The sequence below is a fragment of the Phalacrocorax carbo genome, chromosome 8 (genome assembly GCF_963921805.1).
Source record: "Phalacrocorax carbo chromosome 8, bPhaCar2.1, whole genome shotgun sequence".
NCBI lineage: Eukaryota > Metazoa > Chordata > Aves > Suliformes > Phalacrocoracidae > Phalacrocorax > Phalacrocorax carbo.
In genome coordinates, this window is record NC_087520.1 from 45726605 (window position 1) to 45750421 (window position 23817).

Below are 23817 nucleotides of genomic sequence, written 5' to 3' on the forward strand. Positions count from 1 at the left end.
TTGGAAAGGAAACGCGGCGGTAGCTACCCCAAGGCTCCTGCTAATCCCTGTAGAGAAGCAGTGCTTCTCTCACATGCACTTGGCCTTTCATTTCATTTTGGTGTGTTTGGTTTGAGTTTTCTGCAGATGGTGCCTTGCTAGCACAAAGGGACCCTGGGTCTGTTGTTCGCCAGCACTGCTGAAATCAAATAATGCGCGATAGTAACCGTATACATCAGATTGTGGTGTTCTTGTCAAAGCATTCAGCTCCTTTATCTATGGGGATTTTTTATGAACAAGGTTTAATTTTTAAAATATTTCTATATTCAACTATTTAGCAGTTTAACTCTTCATAATTGCAAAGTCTTCAGCATACGTAACTAGTGATTCTAGTGAATCATTTCAGACAGTATTGGCATGATGTTAAATTTATGCCTCGCTTCTGCCTTGCCAATAGCAATTGCCAGTTTCATCAGAACCTTTCGTCCTTTTCCCATGGGATGTGGTCCTGGAGACAAGGCGGGTTGAGGAGAGCTATGTTGGTTTTAGGGATTGCCTCCACCTAGGCGGGAGACCCAGGAGGATCACAGAGATACTAGCCAAGCATGCAAGTGTAGGCTTAGGAAAGCCAAAGCCCACCTGGAAGTGAACCTGGTGAGGGGAGCGAAGGGCAACCAAAAGGGTTTGTACCGGTACCTCAGCAGCCAATGGAAGACTAGAGACAACGTGGGCCTGCTGTTGAACGTGCCTGCGCGTATTGGAGAACGTAAGCCTGTGCACGTAGGAGCACCGGTAAATATCTGAAACTTGAAACGTATTTTGGGTTATGGGGAACATTGAACTCAAGGGAAGGTTGTTGCAAGAGCCATTAAAGTGGTAACTTGCAGCGTCAGAGGTTTGGCACGGCTGAGTATCGACTGAAGGGCAGGTTTTGTTAGATGGCAATTTTTAATAAATGTGTTGGTTAAAAAGAGGAGGGGAGAGAATAAGGAAAATCGGCAGATTCTGAGGAGCACCTCAGAATTTCTCAAATGTAAAGGAATGCAGCAGAGTCCTGCCTCCCTGTCGCGCTGTCAGCTTCGTACTGATGGTCGGTAGCGCTCGGTGCCAAGACCAGAGTGGCATCCCTTCTTCCCCCAGCTCTACGAGGACACTTGACTGCGGTGGGGTTTTGCAGGAGGTACACTTAACTACTGCAAGGAACCGCAAGAGCTAAAATTCCATTTAACCAAAGCCCCCCAGCTGACTTCTCATGAAACATCCACTTCAGTTGGTGTTTCCCTGGCCTGGATGCTAACAGGTGACTGGGGCGCGAAAGCTCTTTGTTCCACCCCTGTCCCCAGCCCGCTCAACCCTCTCCCCTCAGCTTTTGTTATCTATCCAAATTGTGAGCCAAGAAGATAGATGTATGCAAAGCACTTTCACAGAATCCAAGCTGGAACAGCTGTCAGAGATGCAGTCCCACTTAGTTGGTCTTCATAAAATGCATGCAGCATTTTTAAGAGTCTGGATAAAGGGTAAAGGCAAACTGTGCCCATTTAGCAGAAGGCAGCGTGTGACAGCTGACAAAGTGACAGTGGGCCCCTGAACAGCCCGTGTCACTCTTCAGCAGGAGGCCCTGAAATGCCCATTTTAATTTAAATGTTATTTTCAAATAAAATTGCCACTTTGGGATAATTGCTTCTTACTGTGTAACTTTGAGAACACCGTACTGAGCAAAGTGGGTGCAGCTTTCTTTATTGTTGTTCTTATTTGTTATTGTGCAGCACCATATGTGTCTGCAGCCCTGTGCAATAGGTGGTCCCCAGAACTGCCTGCTGCACAAATCAGCCTTTTGTTCTGGGAGCTGTTGTTTTAAAAAACAAAACAAACCCCCCAACCTCCGTGCAAGGTAAGGAACTGGAGTCGGGGTGATTTCAGTCATATACATTGGTTTGGGTTGTTGTTTTTTTTTGTTTGCGCAGTTTTCTGGTAACCGCGTCTACAGTGATGGGCACCTTATAAACAAATATTTTTCTTTGTGCAGAATGACTTATGCGTCTTTTAATCTGAAAGGTCCACTAACTACTCCCTCTCTTTCCCTTTTCTTTCTGGCCTCCTGGAGCCTCCTGGTATGGCCTGAAACAAAAATGCCAAGCCCATTTTCTAGCAGTTTTGCAAATGCAATCAGCATGTTTACAAATTCTGTTTATTTAAATTCTTCCCTTCATATAGAGAAAAGAGTGTTAAGTCCTTAAGTGCCTGGCTGTGGTTGCGATGGGTTTGTGGTTTTTTTTTTTTGTTGTGTTTGGGTTTTGGATACCCTGAGGCTTGGTGTGTCTCGGGATGTCCTAGCAATGGAGTAAAGAGGTCGGAAGAACAGCAGCGAGAGCCTCTATCTAATTCACACCTTGGCACCAGCACGCTGGGGCTGACACGTCCAATTTACTGTGGCACTGTTTGACAGGTGTCAGGACTCGACAGTCGCACAGGAGTACACACGACCGCAGAATCAGAAAGAGAGAGGGGATGATTGAACATTCTGCAAATGAGACACCCAGGGAAAGAAAAACACACGCGCGCACGCACGCACACACAAAACAATTCAATAGAAAATCTAGGCTAATTAACGCCTGCTGTTGCCTGATGCGTGGCATGGCCCCTCAAGGACTCTTTGCCATTCGAGAGTTGAAAACATGTCAGGAGGCTCCTCTTTTTTCTTGCATGAAGAATATTATGACATTTTAGTGCTAAAAAAAGTTCTGATAACTTTCTCAGTTTTCCTAGCAAGTTGTGAAACTTCTTGAAGTGTAGGCTTACCAGCTCCATTCCTTGCTTCCCAGTCTTGCATCTAATCAGGTCACCTTTTACCTGGCAGGATACACCTCCTGAAATCTAACCTCCTCCTCCGTGTATGTCTGTACACTTGTCTTTCGGTGGACCTGCGGAACAGCGTGTCTGCGTACCGCGCCTGATGGCGGAAGCGATCGTTTCAAGCTGGCCATTCGCCCCCGTCGGCTCTGTTGGTGTCACACGCCGACTTTTGAGGGACTGGCCGGTAGCCAGACGCCACGGCCGTTGCCCTCTCCAGCCAGAGAGGCAAAGGCTGCAGAAATTCGGGCAGCTCTCCTTGCCCGGTGCTGGGTTCGACCTTCCTCACTGCATGCGGGAGCGTATGCCGGGAAAAGCACCGTTTGCAGCCGGTGAAAATTGCTGGAGAAGAGCAGGTGTGTTTCCACAGTTCTCCTAAAATTCTGGCGGCGCTGGGGAAGGAGCAATTCCTGAGTACGTGTTGATAAAGCACCTAACAACGTGAGCTGTAGCCCTGGCTGCCGAGTCCTCTGGAGAGGCTTGTAATGCATCTGATAACCGTTACCGTGGCGGCTGCTGCAGTGAGTAATGGCGAGGAGCACACGCAGGCTGTGCGAGCCACTTGGGATCTGCCAGCCACCCTCTAATGAGGTTTGCATTAATGTCACAAAAGGAAGATTCCTAGACCTTATCTTTGCCCGGGACGTGAGAAATGCAACTCGATCCTTGCTCTCCATCCTGTGACCTTCCTGTCGTGGCTGCTTCTGCAGCGCGGATAGGTGGCTGCGCAGCGAGCTTCGTGCGTTACTTTGGGACTGAATTTTAGAGTGGGTTAGCAGTGGGAGACTGCGATATTTGCAATTTGTCTGAAGTGGGAGGATCCCATCATTTGGGGAAACAGCTCTGTACAATGCTGCAAATCAACAGGACATAGTCTTGTCCTGCTGAGAAAGTCAGCAGAGCCAAAACTGAATTTAAAGAAAGCCTTTATTATTATTATTATTCATGTCAGGGCTCCATTGGGAAAATCTTTATCTGCATTAAAACGTACATAAGAAGAGGAAAGAAGAAAAGGCCAAGAAGAGTTTGTGCTACAAAGCGTCTCTTTGAGCTCCGCTCCGTTCCTCTGTAAAGTTCGTTGCCAGGCTCTTTGCAGGGAGAGAATTTGGGTTCAAGGTTGAGCTGGAGACATTTCCTGGTGGAATGTATATCCCCTGATCGCACCTTTAGGAGATTATCCCGTCATTAAATATTTGTAGGATAACAGGAGAAGCCTAATTTAGTTTTTGTTTCTTTTTCTCTGTGGTTTAATCACAGATGAAAGAGACTAATAGCACTACAGAGCTTTCTGGTGATCAAAGGCCAATCAATCCTCTTTGTGGAGTAATTAACTATTTGCTAAACTTGCAGAATTGATTTCCATTTAGGGCTAAGAGAGAGGGTTTTAAATGAAGACCGATTTACCAGGCGTGAGGAGGGAATCTCAGCACTGATGCCAGGAGATACTCAGAGTGATGAATTGGAGCCTGCTAATTGGAGGATGAAAAATACAGCTGGAATCTGGCCCCATTTGCTCCTACTTTGGGGAAAGACAGGAAAAGGGAAATAAGGCTGAGAATCTGACAGATGGCTTTCTGTGACTGCAGCGGGGAGGGCAGAGTACAGTTAAAGCAGCATCTGACTGACTGGAGGAAACGCAGATGTAGCCAGCACAAAATTGTATTGCAGTGAATCCGTCACTCAGGTAGACGCTCCGTCTAGGAACGATTGCTGTCTGCTCGCCTGCAACTTCGGGCCGGCGAGCTCCGAAGCAGCTTGCATCTGCACTAATTCTCCCAATACAAAATAAATCAGGCAGCTTTGTCTGGGTGGAGCTTTAGTTTGCCAAGAAATTTTTAGCACCATGGATGAAATAGGGGCTTTGTGAAAAGCTGAGGGTGTATTAACATTGTTTTGGCACTCTTCGGTGGAGATACGAGGGGTGGGCTCTGTGTAAGTGCTGCAGCCCTGGAAGGGCAATCAGGATGTTAGGCCGTACTTGAAAACGTCGAAACGGGGAACTGAGTCGATCAGATAGACTGTTTACAGATATGTGATGCTTTCTATGAGCAGAGGGACTAAAAAGGCTAGAATTCATCATCTGTGATAACAAATGTGATGGGGAAATGCAGTAGCAGCTTGTAAATTGTGAGCGGCACAGGAAAGATGATGAGGGAATGAGTACAAGAAGTAAGAGGTATTTGCCAAGTGGGGAAAGTTTAAAACAAAGGGAAGTCGGTACCTTTTCTCAGAGCACATAATTAACGCATGGAATTTATTGCAGAGGATATTGTTGAGGACAAAAGAATAAATGAGTTCAGAATGGATTAGACAAATTCATGGAGAGGAGGTTCATTGGTGGGTAAGGAATGCAGCAGCCCGAATGAGATATCTATCTGGGGAAGGCCCCGAGCAGCCGCCTGCCGTGCCGCGTGGCACTGCCCGTGTTTTCTGGCCGCGGCCGCAGAGAGGACCCTGGCTTTGAGCTGGAGCCAGCGTAGCGGTTCTTCATCCCCATCCAGCGGTGTGCGGAGTGCTGCATTCCCAGGGCTGGAGGTCAGCAACACTGGAACGTCCTGTGCTCATCGCTTCTGTTCAGCGGCGATCATAAAGCAACTTCATCGTCTTTATGTCTGCACCTAGATGAGTACTTGTACTACAAATGCATCCTCGTTGTCACAACTGCTGTGAATTGACCTACAGTGCTGGTGGTTTCCCCAGTGTGGGAAACTTTTAGGTAGTCGGGACAAAACTCAGCTGGACAAAGCTGCGAGAGATGCAATGACATCTAGAACAAGCATAGTGGGGCTGCGCTTTTTGGCTGAGGGTGATACCTCTGCTTCTATAGAGATCTGACACTGCTGTGATGAAACAGGGAAGGGGAGAATCTCATTAGAGTACTCAGTGCTTCTTCACATCGTCATTATTGGCAAGGTCTGTAGGAGAAGGCCCAGTATTATGGCATGGGCTTTTTTTTGTGCATATCTCGGAACCACAGACCTTCTGGTGTTCCCTCCTGGCTTTCAGAGTCTGTCCAAACTTTCACTGAGAAAGAGAAGAATAGAAATTAGGGGAAACACTGTAAAACTGATCTTGCTCTCTCCTGTTGGTATACAAATCTGATATTATTTTATCATGGAAAAATCTGGCTCTTCTGCACCAACTGATTTCCCTAGATGTGATTTGATTCATGTCAGCAGTTCCAGGAAAGGCACTATAGGAACTTCGTTAAGGAATTAACCTGTATATTAAAGTGCCTGGAAATGAGTCCTCTGTTAGCTTGGAAGCGCAGGCTGCTCTCAGCCGCGCCGTAACGCCGCCTGAGCCGGGCAGCGTGCCGCGCCGTGCCGCGTCTCTGCCCCGAGGAGCCGGCGGCCGCCCCGGGCGGGAGCGGTGCTTCGGGGACGGTCGGGGCGGGCTGGCAGCCGAGGTGGCCGCGGCTGCTGGAGGGGGTGGCCTGCGGGCGGCGGGGCCGGGCTGCGTTGCGCAGGAGCGAAAACCGGGGAAGTCTTATTGTGGTGCGGCGCTGGTGTCGAGGTGATTGTATTTGCTTGTTACAAATTGAATTCGCCTATTAGAGAGCTATGACTTGATTTTTTTCATTAGCACACAAAGCTTGAAGGGAAAGTTTCTTCTGAGGTCCCTCCAGACCTCTTTAAACAGGGATATAATGATTCTCTGTTGAGAAAGAGCAAAAGAAATTCCACTGCTGTTTAAACAATTAAAAGCGAAGCTGTACTTGGCGGAGAGGCTGAGGCAGCGGCGGTAACCTCTCCTCTCGGCTGACCAGCAGCTTTTAAATGCAGGGGCTGCTGTGAACTGACTCACTGCAGGATAATTACGTTAGGGACCCATACGGCCTGCTGAAAATCAATTCTGTTGGACCAGCGTGTTTGTTCGGAAATCCACTCAGCCAATTCAGGAGTACATTAGGCTGCAGGCCCCGCACGCTGACCTCCCCAGGATTGGGGTTGACACTTGAACGAAGGCGTTTGTCCAGTTAAAGGACAGTGCTACCAGCAGACTCTTATCTCCCCTAAATTGGATTACTCAGATCTGCTTGTTCTCTTTAAAGATAGCTACTTCAGGTTTTTTTCCCCTCTCTTTCTGTCTGTCTGAGACAGTTACCTAGCGATTACTGTTTAACATGCCCTTCTTAGCTATTCCCGGACAGTTAACATTTCATATCGCCCCTAGAGCATCCTCTCTTAGCTGGAGCCAGCTGATACCGGGGAGCCGTTTCTCCCAGCAGCAGCCGCTTCCTACTGCGTTACGCAGCAAAACTCGTATGTCAGCGAAACGGGGCCTGCGTGCGGGGGTGCGAGGCTGGCTAAGCCCCAGCGCCGGGGGCGGTGGGGAGGGGCCGCGGCGCGGGGGCTGGGTTTGTGCCGCCCCGGGGCGAGGGCCCGCAGCGCGGGACGGGCGCCCTGGGCAGAGCTGTCGCCCCGCGGGGCCCAACAAAGCCGTGGGGCCGGCCGGCCGTCGGGGGCTCGCGCTGCCGCGTAGGGAAGGCGAGGCCAGTTTGGCCGCTGGTTTGAGCTGGGCCTCGGGCGCTGTCTGCGGGCGTGGGGCTCCATCCGCCCCTGGGAGCAGCCTCGCCACCTCAGCAGCCAGCCTTGCAGGTGGATTAGACGCGCCTGAGCTAGTTCCTTCGCCATTATCTTGAGCGTTAGAGATTGCTAATAGCTGCTCTAAACCCACTTCGCCTTTGCCATGGATGATGATAATGGAAGACTTATCTTAAAGTGTCCAACCCATAATGTATAAAGAAAATCCCTGCTTTCTTGAACAGCTTTACATAGGAAACTTTCATTTTGTATTTTTAAATCCAGGCACAGCTGTTGGCAGACTACTGCAATGGCTACCCCCAAAAATCCCTGCGTGAAACCTTTTATCATCTAGTTCTGTCTTCTGTTGCAGAAGGTAGTTGTAGATGCACATCAAACTGAAATGTTTTCTTGTTTTTCACCTGAAAGTGTGGAGGGAAAAATAGAAAATAAGGCTGAGGCAAAAATAATTTGTGTGAATCCTTGGACAGTTGCCTTCCTCTTAGCTGAAAATACACATACACACATATCTCTGCTCTGTAGATGATCCATACGTAAATTTTTTTGTTATGGCTTGTAAAGACTCAAGGCTTCTTTTGCTTTCTTTATCTCCAAATAATGCTGCTTGTCCTTGTTTTAAGCAGAATACTGTCTAAATATAAGAAAAAGTTCTCTTGAAAGAAGAATTTTTGCGTGCATTGTGTAAGTTATGTATGAGAAGACAAGAGAAGGAGGAGAAGAGACGGGGCATGAGAAGGGGGTGGGTGCGTGTGTTGCGTCAGTACGTTTTCCAAGTAAGCGAAGACCTGGGACAGTATTATTCTAGTGGGAAGGGAGCAGTGGAATGGATATATGGGTAACGTATGACTGGTGATAGCACCGTTACAGGAGGGAAGTCTATTTGAATGACTGTGTGGAGGAACTGCGATGAAAACGTACTGGACATCACAATTCAGTTTAACTTTTTTGTACTGATAAAATGTTTCCAAAAGAGTTTGATAATATCTTTGCTTGTGAAAGATACACTGAAATATCAAAAAAATTCAAGTCGTCTATGTGTATGCAGAATCCCTGTTGCAAGCTCCTGTGGGAGTCAAAGTTCTTGTTTAGCATACAAAGGCTTATGAGTTTTATAGTGTTCAGACTCTTAATCTACAAAGCGTAATTTAATCCTCTTTTAGCTAGCTGCACCACAAAGCCCCAGCTGTAAATATATCGTATGGTGACTGCGGATGCGGCTTCTGCTTCTCTCACCTACCCTTGGTAAATATTTCTGCAAAACAGACGTAATTAACTGGCGTAACTGATAAGTAACGAGCAAGATTTGCAGAACGAAAGGTTGTAACGCAGCAGAAGACCTTAAACATAACCGATAGCTCTGAGTTTCTGCTCAGCTGCCTGCCGATATCAATGATCTTCTGTTTTCCTGAGTCCCAGCGCTTTAGCCTCTATTCTTCAGGGATGTGAAAGGACGGGAAGGCTAAGTAGTCCTCCAGACTACCTTTACAAATGTCACCAGTTAGGAGATGGAATCAAAGTGAATGTGAGTTAATTTATGCTGCATAAAGGACCACATCTGCATAACGCCCAGCGCACCAGTCACCTGCAGATACCAGCACGTGTCTGCGCTGCATCGCTATGGCCGTGTCAGCCGTGTAAGGGGCAGCCACCAGGAAAAGGAAAAGCGAAGAGCTTTGCTCTCCTCCCTGGTGTGCGTGAGCCTCAGGAACTGTCTTGTCTTCTCTGAGGCAAAGAACTTGCAGGCAGAAAAGATTTCTGAAAGGGATGCTGTCCCTCCTGCGTGGTGTCACGGCTGCTCTTGGCATCAGCGCCAAGGGTCTCTTGGTGGCACGGCTGGGTATTTCTCAGGTCATTCTGCTGAAAGCTCGTCCTAAAGCCTGCCGTTTCCAGCACCTCAAGGTGCCAAGGCATGGTTGTGCGGCGTCTGGGTTAAATGCCAAAGCAAGTTTCAGGTTTGTACTGGTACCTCCGGGTCATGCAGTGATCATATTTGACCTCCGTAGGAAAGATTTGTTGTCTACTGTATTAAAATGAACAACATGCTTGACTAAAGGATGGTCTTTTTTCCATTTTTTTGTAACACTATTGCCATGGTAATGGCAGTTTTTCATAGCACTAAGCCAGATGCAATTAGAATAAATCAATAGTTCCTAAAATAACTCTTCCCAGTCACAAAGTAGAAACTTCCATTCAACAGGTCTAAATTGCCTTTCTTGGATGAGTGTGGTGGCTGAAGTGGACTGAAATCGGAGTCCAAACTGGAGCTAGCATTTACCTTTAGAAATGAAACTAGAGGTATCGGCCTCTGTGCTGGAGAACACGCAGCTGTACGCGTAATTGGCAATTTTCATGACAGAAGGGAAGTCTGCTACCAGATCTCTGCTATTGTACACGGGCAGATTTCTGCTGAAATCAATAGACCTCTACCCCTGGAAGCTGCTGAAGTAGGTTATTGTGCCTGGGGTGCTGGAGGTAGACTTGAGGTGAGACTAAGTTTCCGATTGTGTATACTGTCACGCATGCGTCGTTTTTCTTCCCCCCCTTTTGTCATCTCCGAGCAGAAAGACAGCTCAAGTGACTCCAGTTTCACTGTTCTCCTTGATGGACACACCTCATCAAGACTTCAGAAGGGGGAAGAGAAAGCAATGGTTAAAGAAAAAATAAAAATAGAAAAGTTGCATTTTTTTTCAAAATTGTTTCAAGGAGGGTGTACCCATCCTTGGGGAAGAGAGGATTTGTGGCAGGAAGAGGGAGACTCAAACGACAACTTTGATGCGTGAATATTTCGATGAGAACTTGATCTACAGAAGCTGCTGTCATGGGTGCATAACGTAATGTCTTTGTCTGCTGTCCTTGATTTACCTCCCTCCTCTCTCTCGATTTTACAGCTGTGGCCCACTGTGACCCTGACTCTGTGGTTGCTCTGGCCTCGTGAAAAATAAGCTATTCCTCCCAAGATAGTTACGCTCCTCTCTTCCTGTATGCCATGCAGCAAGAGCTCAGTGCAGCTCTTCTAATGACATCCTCAATACTAGCAAAAGATGAATAATAAAAACTGCTGCCATTGGTCCCAGAAGGGCCTTCTAAGGAGGTTTGTTTCGGAATAATGAGTATGGAAATTCTGCATCCGTAATGAACTGCAAGCAGTCTTCCAACTCACTCGTGCCGAAAATTCACACTTGCCTTTCCCATAACTTGTCACTTTTCTTTTATTATTATTGTTCAATATGTAAACAAGGCCAAGAAACTCTTTGTTCCTTTGTGCCTACTTACATTTGTCCATTAATCCCAGTCTCCCCCCACCCCCAAGCACGCAGGATTACACAAAGCAAAAGTCATTAATTTTTATCTCTGACTATCTGTAGGCTTTTTAATGTGGCCTGGCTTGCTTATGCACCACCAATTACATGTCATAAGTGCTTGTAGATGCTGAAGCAGTATCGTAGGCTGATGAATCACTGCCTTCTCCTCTGATTAGTATGCAAGGGGCCGTGCTCTTCTTTGAGCAGCTGGCATGCCAATGAGGATCTGGCTCTGCTGGTCAAGGCATCTGGACATGAATTCAATATGGATTGCTTTAATTAAATGGCTAAGCACACAAGGAGCTAAGAAACAACTCCATCATTGAGTGAAACTTGAAAATAAAGTCGACGTGAGAGCATAGGTAGGAGGAAGTGTTTAAACACCTGTTGTCTCACTGGCGAACCTTCAGGTTCCTTTTCCATTAATGAAGTTCTTGCAAGTGGCTGAAGTTCCTTCCTGATTTATCCTTCAGATAATTCTTATTTCTAAAATTAGATTTATCAGTAAAAGTTTGGGAATCGGTGAACTTGATTCCAGTTCTCTGCTTTTTATAGGGATTGATTATTTTTTTTAAATAGTAAGAATATTGCAATTTGTAGAAGTAACTGTTTTAAAGGTGGGATCGGGGAGGTGTGAGCTGAACCACTGGAAAGTGGAAAGCAGCAAATCACATGTGGAGCAGGAGAAGATGAGAGAAGGAAAGCATTGCAAAAGACCCCCTGTGCCCGCTTTGAAAGTCTATGAATTGCACCAGTTGAAAAAAATCCTGTAGGTATATTTTCTACAGTCAGGTATCAGTCTTTACAAAATGGAAATATGAAGCCTATTCTTTGCTTTTAGATTTTTCCGGTCAGACACAGCCTTAATTTCTGCTCTACACCTTTCTGTATTGGATACCAAATTGCAGGTCTGATTGAAGCATTGCGTCGTGCTGAAAAATTCTAAGGTTCGGTTGAACTGTTTAGTTTATCGACTAAATAGTATTATGGGCAAAATCGGGACCTCATCTCCGCTCTGCGAAGTTAGCTTCCCGGGCTCCTACCACGTCAGCACCTTATCACCTGTGTTCCTGCAAAGTCATATCGACTCACGCAAAATATTCTATTTACTTTACCTTAAAATGACAGATTCCCTTTGTTGTTTGGAAAACCTCCTACACACGGCGAGCGTGCAGGTGTGGCTGTGCAAATGTGCAGACGCACCTGAAAGGCTCTCTGTCCCGCCTCGGGCTTGCCGGCTGCCGCCATCCTCTCTCCCGCTGGCTGCCCCGCGCCTGCCTGCCTCGGCGATGGGCAGGGAACCTCCTCTCCGTGCGGGAGGAGCGTGCGCAGCGTTAATGCTCTGCGCTTACCGAGCAGAGGCAAACTTCACTGATACAGGTATGTGCAGAGCGAAGGGAAACAGCAAATGAACTATGAGGGATTGTTCTTTGATGCCTTTTGGTTGGGAAACCGTGAGGTTTAGCCCAAGCCTACCTCTGGGGTTTTCACGTGCTTAATGATTTCATGCACTTCGTAGTTATTTTGGTCCTCAGGAGGAAACACGAGTGTAGCTGTCATGATGGCTTGATAGACACCAGAAGGGTTTTTCCTCTTTTCTTCCACGTGCAGTTTACCGTCCTTACGAGGCAGTTATCGTTCGGTGCATTTCGGGGAGTGGGACAGAGCTATTGTTTCATCAGTAACAGAGATGAAAGGCACCATCCTCTGCGGCGACGCCTGCTCAGGCTGCGGGGCCTTCCCACCCTCCGCGCTGGGAGCGCTCAGCACGGCCTCCACGGCCGTCTATGGAGCACTGACCAGCGTCGCGGTAAGGCTGTAGCGAGCCTTATTGCCAGCCTTGTTCTGCGAGGCAGAGCCCGGCGACAGGCGGCTCGAGGGCGAGGGATGCCGGAGCTGCCCAGAAGTCACCCCCCAATTTTAGAGATCTTGAGAAGGTAGGAAAGGGCTGCAGACAAATGAAGGGCAACATGCTGAGACCGTAGCTGCGACAAGAACAGGGAAAATGAATGCTGCTTCGTGTTATGGGCTTCATGCCATTATGGGTTTTGTTTAACTACTCGGTGATAAAAGTAAACGTTAGCAGGTTGTGCTTGGTGCCTCCAAATTGCTGGTGCTCCAAACCACTGCGTTATCTAGCCATGGTTTTAAGCAAAAAATTTGTACTGAAGTTGGTGAGCAAGAAAGGTACCAGGCTACTGCCTTCTCTAGAAAGTAATAAAAGGAAGCTGGCAACATTAAAATAGACTCTGTAGTAAAGGTATTTTTTCTCATGTTTTATATTTCTAAGAGACTTTCTCATGTCTGTTGTGTAACGTACATGCTCATAAACCAAGGAGATTCATCCTGTCCTTCATCTAAATGAGGGACGATGGGATGATGAGTTCCCCAGCAGTATCACAATTTTCTGTGCTATCAGGAGGAGGTCTTTAAATCTGTTAAAATTAAAAGAATTGCAGAAAACACACCAATAACATTGCAATGAGGATATATTTTTGCAATCTTGGGTGTTCATTCTGCCTAAATAGATGTTGCACAATTTACCATTTGCTAGCTGTTTAGGATTTTAATGTAAATGACAAACTACATGATTGCGTCTCACCGCTGTAGCAGCTATTTCTTAAGTTTTATTTTTAACACAATTAGTTTTGTGTTAAAATAGGTTCTCCAGGGACTTCCCCCGCCTTTCCCCTCTTATTTTTTGCCAGTGCTCGCTGGAGGTCACTTCCTAAAGAGTTCGGTGCCCTCTGGAGCATGTTACTGATGTATGGAAAGTATCCTTTAGCTTATAAAGGCAGATTTTATATCAAAGCGAAATGCGGTTTATCATCTGTGTAGCTGTCATTCATCTCAGATACAGATCTAAAACTCTGTTTATCCCCCTCACTTTTCCACTGCCCACCAAAACTCCCGTCCTCAGCTTTGTTCTGCTCTTCCTTCCTGCCGTACACCAGTATCTGTCCCAGCTCCCGCTGCAGAGAGGCTTGTGCAGCAGACAGGATACTATACTTAGTGCAACCCAGTTTACTCTCATCATTTTAATAGTGGACCTAAGGTATGTTGCCATGTGAACAAGTCATCATGTCACCATGGCAACCAGCCGGATTGCAGCACCGCTCCGAGGAGTGGACTTTTTTTTTCCCCTTTTTTTCTAGTCAGTGCTTTTTCTTTTGTTAAATTTGCTGAAGGGCTCACAATAGGAGGATTCAGGCTGCTTTATCAAGCAGCTTTTCATTTAAACCTGTAAGTTGTTGTATAAACAGAAAGGCCAGCATGCCACTAGATTCACTTTCAAGGCAGACTTGATGAGGGCTTTGAACCAGGACCCCAGTGTGTTTTGCAGCTTGATCAGAACAGAGACGATTACATGTCTTGGCACCTTTCAGACTCTTCTCCACACTTCTCCTCTGCTGCCCGCAGTAGGGATCCCAGACACTCAGACTCGCATTGGGTGACCTGCGGATAGCCCTTTGCTTCTGCTTTGAGCCTTTTTTGCTTTTGGAGGTCTCGGTAGGCCAAAATTAGACACACTGAGAGGTTCGGCTTTATTTTTTATTTTTTTTTTCCTCCTCCTCCATCCCACGTAACATAGGCAGCTTCCAACACCAAGCAGTGGGGGCAGAGGAGGAACGTGAAAAGACAAATGATTCAAGCACTCAGACACCAGAGCAGCGAGAGCCATGCGTGTGCATCGGTACGTGGAGGGATGGTAACAGAACTCGTAGTACTTTTAAGACGACCGTGGAAAAATATGCAAATAAAATACAGCTATTAAGCCTGAACTGTAAAACATTATTTTATACATTTAATTCCAGTAATGCAACTCTTTTCCCTGAAACTGTGTGAGAAGGTATAGGCTGGGATAGTGGAGATCATTCACAGCCACTTTACAGGTACAGGTTTTTATATCCGCAGTTTATATAGGCACGTGCTGCTGGCGCGGTATAAAGAGCTCTTAAGAGCAGAGCGTCTTCTATAGAATTTCCGGAGCTAAGTAGCAGCCTGCAGGATGGCTGCAGAGATTTTGATCTGCTGCAATTACAATTGCGTAACCTCAGTGGACCCTTCGGCCAGTACGGGTCTGTTTCCAGTACGGCCCTCTCCTGCTTGATTCATTCGCGTGGCAGCAAGCGAGTAATATCAGAAATCAAGCAGGAGAAAGGACTAACCCAGGAATGCACGAGGAAGAGAACCGCTGAGCCAGGAACCAGCGCTGGTGGCTAGTCTTGATGTGCCAGCGCAAGCCAGAGGTCAGCCGTCTCGTGCGGGGGGATTTTTTTCACTCTGTGGATGAAGAAGAGGGAGAAGGAAGGCGTAGGTGTTGCCTGGATGGTGGTGTGGTCCTCTCGGGATCACAAACAGAAATGCAGCGACGTGCAGCTTTGGACGCAGAGGATTACACAGTTATGACACGATTATCGCTTCAGTGCTGGCCTATAACGCATCAGCAGCAGCCACACAGAAGTCGTAGCACCATCCTTCCGTGTCTGCAGGGACGTTGCTGCGTTTGTGGCGTCCGCAACCGGGCAGGGCACGCTCTCGGTCCAGCGCTCGTACGGCTCGCGCGCTCAGCAGCCACGCTTACCAGCCCTCTTTAGGCGAGCGGGCATTGATAGATGTACAGCGCAGGGTGGGCTCGTGCTCCTCTAGTACTCATACTCATTTAGGCAGGCAATTGGTAAGGTGAATCACCCTCCATAGGCAGCAGGGATCATTTCTTCTTTGTGCATAAAATTACAGCAAACAAGCCTCAAATAACACAGGACACTTTCATAATTGATTTATGCGAGGACTCTGAAAGTTCTATTACCTTTTGTTTAGCTCAGGGGGCCTGACTCTGTGCAATCCATTGCTGAAACTAATTACAAGATATAATTAAACTGTGACACGAAGATATTATACCGTTAGTTTACTAATGACACCGCGAAGCTGTACCACCAGCACAGGACAGTGATTATGCTTCATTCATTATTTATCCGTTTGCTAAATGAGACGCTGACATTTTCAAAAATTACTTTGAGGTTTCTTAATTGTCGGCAGCAGGATGGACTAGAAGGAGCTCTCCTTCCTCTTAGTTACTTATCTAAACCTCAGATGTATTATTAGCAAAAAATAAATAATAAATAAAATACAACACTCAGCCTTTCTGGCCATTGTTCTGTCTGAGCCTGGGAAGTCGCTTCTGAGCACTGATGTCGAGTGATGAATAAGAAGCGTCTCCAGGTAAAAGGTCTCCTGTAGCATTTTGTGCCGTAACCCGGGTAAGCTGGGGTACTTTGTACGAGGGTAACGCCAGGTTCTGAGTGCTTCGGTGCCAGCTGGGGAAGGCTGCCCCACTTCTTCCTCCAGGCAGCTTAAGGAATCTATTTGCATCTTTGTTGCTGTAATAACTTTTCGGACTTTATCGATCAGTAAAAGATTTGTCCATTAGTATTACTGAAATAGAATTATTTACCTTAAAAAAGCCCCATTCCACAGAAGTACTCTAATTGGCACAAAGTAGACCAGGCGCTACCCGTGGGTTGGCGATTTGTGTGGGTGCCCTCTCTTCCCTCCGTTTTGGTGTCGAACCGTTCGCGTGCAGTCCGGTAAAGCTCAGCGCTGCGGTGCGAAGCCGACCAACCGGCCAAGGAAGCCTAGCTCCTGCTCTGAAGGTTCACCAGCTGCTAAAGCAAGCCTCACCCTGAGGCCAGAGGTGAAACATGCGTTATCTTTGTCCTTACTCTTAAGAGAGGATTGCTGCGGACAGGGTTTGTTTACAACCACCACGTCTCTGTGTAGCAACCTTGTTTTCCTGCCCTCTGATTAATGTAGGAGTTTGGCTTATCGTACTCTCAAAAAAACCCCAAAACATTTACCAGCTTCGTTATGGCAAATCGTGGTGGTCCCTGTTAATCCATAGCAGCTTCTCTCTTTCCCTAACTCTGCCTCTCCACCGCTCCCTGTTCCTTGGATTCGGAGAGCCTAGAAGGTACGGTTGGCCCTCTGTGGCCGCTAACCTCTCGGTAACCTCCCCAGCAGTGCAGCCTGCTTGTTTTCATCAGAGGCACCACTGGACAGCTTAAGACAAGGTTTAATTTCTTCTGAGTGTAATGGCATCCGGCATCTATAATTATGCTATTTTCTCTCCTGTGCTGATTAAATACGATTTACCCGGAGAACTAAATGATGAATATTTGAGTGGAGTGTGTTGAACCAATAGCTGGTAAAATAGTCACAATAAATAAACTTGTAAGAGGGGAAGGAAGAGGGACGTACGAGGGAGGGAACATTAGCAGGTGCAAGAAAAAAGAAAGCGAGATTAACACTGAAGGCAGGAGAACATTTCTAGTGCTTTGTCTAAAGAAAAAGCCACAAGTCCCAGGTTTAGATTTTGCCCGCTGTCTTCCAGAAAGAAGGATTTTTCAGTCTTTTTACCCCCTTTAAATTAGTTTAGGAATTGCTCTGATTTGATTATGTATGAGAGTGAGTAACTTCCGTATGTTGCCTATTTTAACCCCGAAAGTTAAATGGGCGGTGGGAGGCGAGGCCTGTGCCCTCTCCAGCAGACGGTGGTGTTGCGGGGCCGGCTCTCCCCTGAACCAGGAGCTGGTTCAGGGCTGGCAGCTGTGCACCCTCTTGACGCTGGCCGGTGGGCGAGAGGGTGCCACGTCTGCGTGACAGCAGCATTTCTCTGTTTTATACCAGTCCTCAGTCTCTGTTGAGAGAGATTGAGACGGATAGTGGGGTTGCAGGTCAGCTCTTTGCTTTTTCTAAACTGGAATCAAACAGCAGTTCAGAAACAAATGAGTTTGAAGGAAACGGTTTCCCAGAGCCTTATTTACCCAATAAGCAGTAAATGTTTAACGATCTCTAAGTGTGCTTCAGAGGAACCCTGTGATTACAATTGTTTAAAGAAAATGGTAGGAAAGAGATTAAGAAGACATTAGATGAGTACCTGGTGCTTCATGGACTCCAAAAAGCACCCAGAAGGTGCAAAGCTGCTTATTTTGCTGAAGTGGCACTTACTGCAGCACATTCACCTCCTAGATCTAGGTGACGGATAAATGCCGGCTTGCTCCAGAAAAGCTCCCACGTAGTTCTGGTAACTGCTGACAGCCCGATCTTCCCACAGATGATGGTGTCCTCGTTTCCAATTAGATTTAGGCCATTCTGGTGGGGTCCAAGAGCCGAGACAGGGATACTGAGACTGCCAGCCCGAGCCTGAGAGTCCTCGGCATCAGCCGAGGTTTCTCCCTCTGCAGAAGTTACTTCAAGGACTAACCGAGAGGGGCTCAAAGAGTTTGTTTAAATACAGAACACAGAGCCCCACACAGAGCCTGAGCCTTTGAGATGAGGAATGTGGGCTCCTTATACAGTGGTTTTGAAATGTCGCTGAGCACGTGTGGAAGGGCAGAGTGACTTTTTTAGCTCTTTGTATAATTCTCCTCTCAGCACATTCTTGTGTGTATTTTTAAGCTAGGTATTATGCTCCACTGTATAATAACACGCACACACACACACACACAAAGTATTCCTTAAATAGCTGCAAAAAATGGGAAATAAATCAGCAATAATGTTTCCAAAACATAACCTTTTTTGAGTGTGACTGTGCATATTTCTTCTCTTTGCCCTCCTTCCCTTGAGGTTGTGTACCTCCTACACGCTGCGTATACCTTTTCCACCCTTTTTTTTTCCATTATCTACTTTCTCCTGAAGATCTTCTTGATTTGGAGCATATTTTTCCTTTCAGAATTTAAGTTGTTCTTATTCCTGCAGTCCTGTACCTCAGGAGGAGTTAGGCTTTGCTATGAGCCTCTTGGTCCCAAGTCCCAGGGAGCGGGAAAATTAGTGAGGATGCAGATGACTGCAAATTGATCGAGACCTTACAACCAGTTTGCTATTAGATTAACATGGCCCATCCTTTCAATCTAGGATGCCAGGATACTAGATGCTTAGGTGTAATTGATTCTGCCTGTGGGTAGAAGGATCAATTTAGTGACTTTCTGAGGTCCTTTCCAGCCCTGTTTTCTATTATTCTAATCACAGAAATTCTAATCATAGATTTCTGGGATCTGTAAGTGAGCCAGATGCGGATATAGCGTGAAAAGTATTAGTCAAACACCTCTTTCCCAAATAAAAACTTGGGAGACCTGGGAGAAATCGAGTCCATCTTGGCTTACATATTTCTTTGAATTAAAAAACAAAATGCAATTTCGTAATTCCCAGTCTTAGCATCGACCACCGTATGAGAAAATCTAGACTCTTACCTAAGTGTGAATGGAAGAGAATTGTACGGCTACATCAGATCTGGCAATCGAGGGTCTGGCTTGAGCAAACGCTGCTTGCGTGTTCCTGCCATGGGTCCCTCAGCCAGTTGTGCTCAGTGCCTCTGATATTTCTCCTGGGTTTTTATTACCATTGTAGGAATAGCATGCTTTAGCATTTTTTTCTAGCTCTCTCCTCCCTCTCTACCCCCGCAGTGAACTGCAAGGCTCTAAATATAGGTCACCCCAGGCAATTAGGGAAGAGTTGCTGTTTTTGAAAGATATTCAGCAGGCAGGAAGCCCAGTTTCCAAATGAGTTATCAGGTGATATGATGTTTGGCCTCAGCCAGAGTGATTGACAGGGGGCCCGCATGTTCACAGATACATTATTTAAACATGGTGAGATATAAGAGATCTTCTGCACTAATTACTTCGAAGGCTGTATTAATCACAAGACACTTTAATACTCAATCAATACTTGCATTTGTCAATGACCTTGTAAATCTCCTCCACTTTAACTCTGCTGTGAGGCAAAAGCAGTTGCTCGACATCTTTGGGGAACAAAAGATCTGGGGTGGCTTGTTTCGTACAACTGTTGCTCAGTAATATATATCTAGCAAAATCTCGATACCAGTGTTTAAAGTTCCGTTGCAAAGGTGGCAACAGGAAGAGGAGAGGCGTCGAGGCAAACGGGTAGCTGTATTCTAACTACAGCGTCATCATTTTTGATGTGAATCGGGAAGCAGATGTGCTGAAGGGGACATTTCGTGTGGCGTCGATAAATTCTGACTTCACTTGCAGACTGGCCAGTGGTGACTTAACGGTGGAATAGTGATGCCTTTAACATACTATATGTGTGCTGGTTTTGCCTGGGATAGAGTTTATTTTCTTCACCATAGCTAGAATGGAGCTGTGTTTTGGGTTTGCGCTGGAAACAGTGTTGATAATCCAGGGATGGTTTCGTCCCTGCTGAGTAGGGCTTGCACAGAGCCAAGGCCTTTCCTGCCCCTCACCCCACCCCACCAGCGAGGGGGTTGGGGGGCACACGGGCAGGACAGTGACCCCCACTGCCCCCAGGGCTGTCCCACACCACACGGCCTCATGCCCAGCACACGGAGCTGGGGGAGGAGGAGGAAGGGGGGACGCTGGCAGGGATGGCGTTTGCCTTCCCCAGGCACCGTTGGGCGTGATGGAGCCCTGCTGCCCTGGGGATGGCTGAGCCCCGCTGCCCGTGGGGAGGAGGGGATGGGTTCCTTGGCTTGCTCTGCCTGTGCGCACGGCTTTTGCGTTCCCTGTTAGACTGTCTTTGTCTCACGCCACGAGTTTTCTCGCTTTTACTCTTCTGATTGTCTCCCCCGTCCCACCAGCGGGAGGGCGAGCGAGCGGCTGCGTGGGGCTGAGCTGCCGGCTGGGGTTAAACCACGACAGTGTTATAACTGGCATGTGCGTATTAATGTGAAGATACTGGTGTGCTCGTCCTAATACTGTCTAGGTATAAGGGATGCGAAACTTTGTAATTTCATCAGAGTAAAGGAGGAAAGAAAAATAATGTCTTCAAATTAAGAGAAGATTGCACTGCAGCCCAGGCAGCATTCAGAAGTGGAACAGAGTTGTTTTTACGTAAGGCACTGAGCTAGAAGAGGGAAAGTGAGAGGAAAAAAATTGTGCGCTGTGAACTCCTGTCCGCTTGGAACTGTTTATCTGTCTGTAGAGTTTTTCCAGCTGTTATACTGTTGTTTGAGCAGATATTTCTCATATTCCCAACTGAATTGTACAACTAATAATATTTTACCTGCCTGGGTTTTTTTAAGTATTTTGTAGTCCTAAGGGTAGTTTACTCGATTGCTTATGTGTGGTAACCAGAAAGCGAAGCAGGGATTCCTCAGACGGGTCGCAGAACCGCCGAGGCTGGAGGGCACCTCTGGAGACTGCCTCATCCAGCCCATAAGTCCATATCTGCCTTGCGCTGGGGAGCCCAGAACTGGACCCAGTGCCCCAGATGTGGCCTCACCAGTGCTGAGGGGACGGATTATCTCCCTCCACCCTCCAATGTTCCTCTTAATGCCGCCTGGGATGCTGCTCATGGCCAGCCTGGGGCCCACCAGGAAGGCCGGGTCCTTCTCTGCAGCTCAGACCCTGGCGCGTACTGGTGCCTGGCCTCGCTCCTCCCCGGGTGCCGCACTGGGCTTTCCCCTTTGCTAAATTTCAGGATCCCTGTTGGCCCCGCTGAGGTCCCTCTGGATGGCAGCACAACCCTCTGCTGCGTGGGCTGCTGCTCGTGGTTTTGCGTCACCCGCCGCGGCGTGCCGAAGGCGCGCTCTGGCTGTGCCTGTCCAGCTCGTCGGTGAAGCTCCTCGCCGCCGCTGGCCCCGCGCTGACCCCAGGGGCGCGCTGCACGCTCTTGCTCGCAAGCCAAAGGAACGTTACTGGATTCTTACGCCAACTGCAAATTCTTTTTTCGTGGGATTCCTGTTGGTAATTGTTGCAGCGTTCTTCCTTTCGCGCTCTAACCTTGGTATCAGATCTGCGGTGCAAGAGTCGCAAATTTTTAGGCCATTTCATTAGTCTTTCTATATGACCTTTTCATCTGTAGCGAGAAGGGATTTTTCATTAGAAAACCCCTTCCTTTGCTGGGGTCAGTACTTTATTTCCCCGTCTGTGGCACGGCCGTTTGGGATGGCACACATGCCCATGTCCCCGTGTCTTCCGGTTCTACGTGAGTTGTGCTCTTTATAGCAATTTTATCTTTACGCTCCTTTCTGTGGAATCCTCCTGCACAAGTCTTATCTGCAGCGTACAAAAATTGCCTTCTTCCTATTCCAAATTGCCCCTGCCTGTAGTCACTGCTGTCATCTCTGAAGCTGCTCAGCTGCAGAGAGAGGTGAGTTTAGTGCTTTCCCTCTGCTCTCAGGCCATTTTTCCTATGCTTCTTTTTTATTATTTTATTTTATTTGTGGTCCCTGTCATTCTGCCGGGGCAAAGGGGTAAAGAGATTTGACACTAAGTGCGGGGAAACGCTGTATCTGGAATCTATCTTCCAGACGGCAAAAGAATAAAAATTCATGGCAGGACAGCCGCTGCTGACACGTTCCCAAAGACATATTGCAGGTAGCATTATTTATTGTGGCACGGAGTTCATAGAAGTGCTACCTCAAAGCACCCTGAGAGATCCTAAAAAGCCCATCTCCCATCAGGTACGGCAGATTTATGGCGGCTGCCGGCGGAGGGGGTCAGGCAGCGCAGCGCAGGAGGCAGCTCCTCCCGGGAAGCCTGGCTGCTCTCCGAACGGATGCGGCGCGGGGCGATTGGCTCGGAGGAGGGCTTGAGCCTGTAATGTTGACCATAAAATTGCAGTGACACGCTGCCTTAGATAAGGAGCGCTGGAGGGAGGGGACAGGGTGGTTTCTGGGAGCAGAAGCACTGGGGGCGAGCACACGCGCTCATATTTTAGGTTAATGCGGGAGAGGGAGCGGTGGGGGTGGGGACGGGGACAGATTGATGGTCTCACGAGGGAGCGATGCGCTCCTGCGCTGGAGGCTGATCTCAGCCCACAGCAACGCGCCACGGCTGAGGCCGGCCGAGCTGACCTCCCCCCGTCCAAGGCGGGGAAGGACGAGGCTGTCCCGCTCGCGGCCCTGGGCAGGTGGCTAACGGGCTCGCCAGCGGCCACGTTAAAATACCGCGGCCCCACCATGCCGCCCCGCTAGCCAGCCTAAGGCCGAAGGCCTGCAGGGTCAGGGTGGGCTGACAGCACAGCTTCTGCCACAGATTCTGGGGCAAAAGAGCAGGTTCCTGTGAATCAGCCTCCCACTGGGTGGACAAGCTGCAGGCACGTGCGTTTGGCTGTACGGATCTGGCACTACGCAAGGCAACCACCCGCTTCATGGGTCACGTTTGCAGTCTCAGGCAGGGCAGGCATGTTCCTGACCCATTGCCACCACGTCCACTGTTACGTCCTTTTGGCAAGTAATTGGTTCAAATACAAAATTGCTAGATTTTCCTAAAACGGAGCAAGTTCTGAAGCTCTGAGCTGAAGTTCAGAGCTCATGCTCCAGCAGTCCTGCATGACCGGGCCACAGGGTACAGGCATGTTCTAGGGCAGGGATTTAAACTTCAGTTATGGTAACTAAATTTTAGCATCTGGTGGACCAAAGACCGTTCTGAAACGCGGGGAGAAGTTCTGTGAGCGTCTTTGGCAGTATGCGCTTTCACATCATCTTTAGTTTTAGTTGTTGGACATCAGGAGATATGAATATGACTAGTTGGGGGAAATGAAATAATAGAAGTGTTCAGGTAATAAACGGGGCATATATTCAGGAAGATATGTATAAGACAGCATCTTGCTAGACTTATATTGTGCTGTAACTGCTCAGCTGATCTATTGAGAAGTATTGACAACTTTCCCCCCCCAGTGTAAATTCACTTGCGAAAAATCAGAAAGCTAAATACAAAAGAAATACTCCCTTATAGAGGCTTGTGGCTGAAAATTACCTTGAGGCATTTTTCTGCATATTACTTGAATATTCTGCTCTTATACACCTCTGTTGTCTCATTGCTCTTCTCTCACCGTGGGTGAAATTTGGATTGTAAAGAGTTCATCTGCTTTCACAGAATGACACTGCAAGTCCCACGGACGGTCAGTGATGCTTCCTGGGCAGTGAAGCAAACTGTGACTCTGTGACTGTGGGCTCAAGGAGCGAGTTGGAGAGCAGTTATTCACTGAGAAGAAACCTTATGCTTGGCTGTAAACTCCAGAAACCTTGGAAACTTCAGAGGTCTTTAAAGACCTCTCTCAAACTATGCAAATTCATTACCAGTGCCTCATTAAGCCTCGAAGGCTTTCTGAACATTGCTTCCCCCTTCCTCTCCTCTGTAGTGCCTATTTTCTCACCT

General features: G+C 47.6%; 1 protein-coding gene and 1 long non-coding RNA gene across 2 annotated transcripts in view; one reads left to right on the forward strand and one right to left on the reverse strand.

Moving 5' to 3' along the window:
- ZFHX3 (zinc finger homeobox 3) overlaps window positions 1-23817 on the forward strand; it is a 534089-nt gene that overhangs the window by 232157 nt on the left and 278115 nt on the right. The gene's annotated exons all lie outside the window — the stretch shown is intronic.
- On the reverse strand, window positions 13938-19044 carry LOC135314846 (uncharacterized). The gene is made up of 3 exons (XR_010374323.1): window positions 18928-19044; window positions 17616-17830; window positions 13938-17435 (listed from the first exon to the last, which is right to left on the reverse strand). It is a non-coding gene; the product is annotated as an uncharacterized LOC135314846 (long non-coding RNA).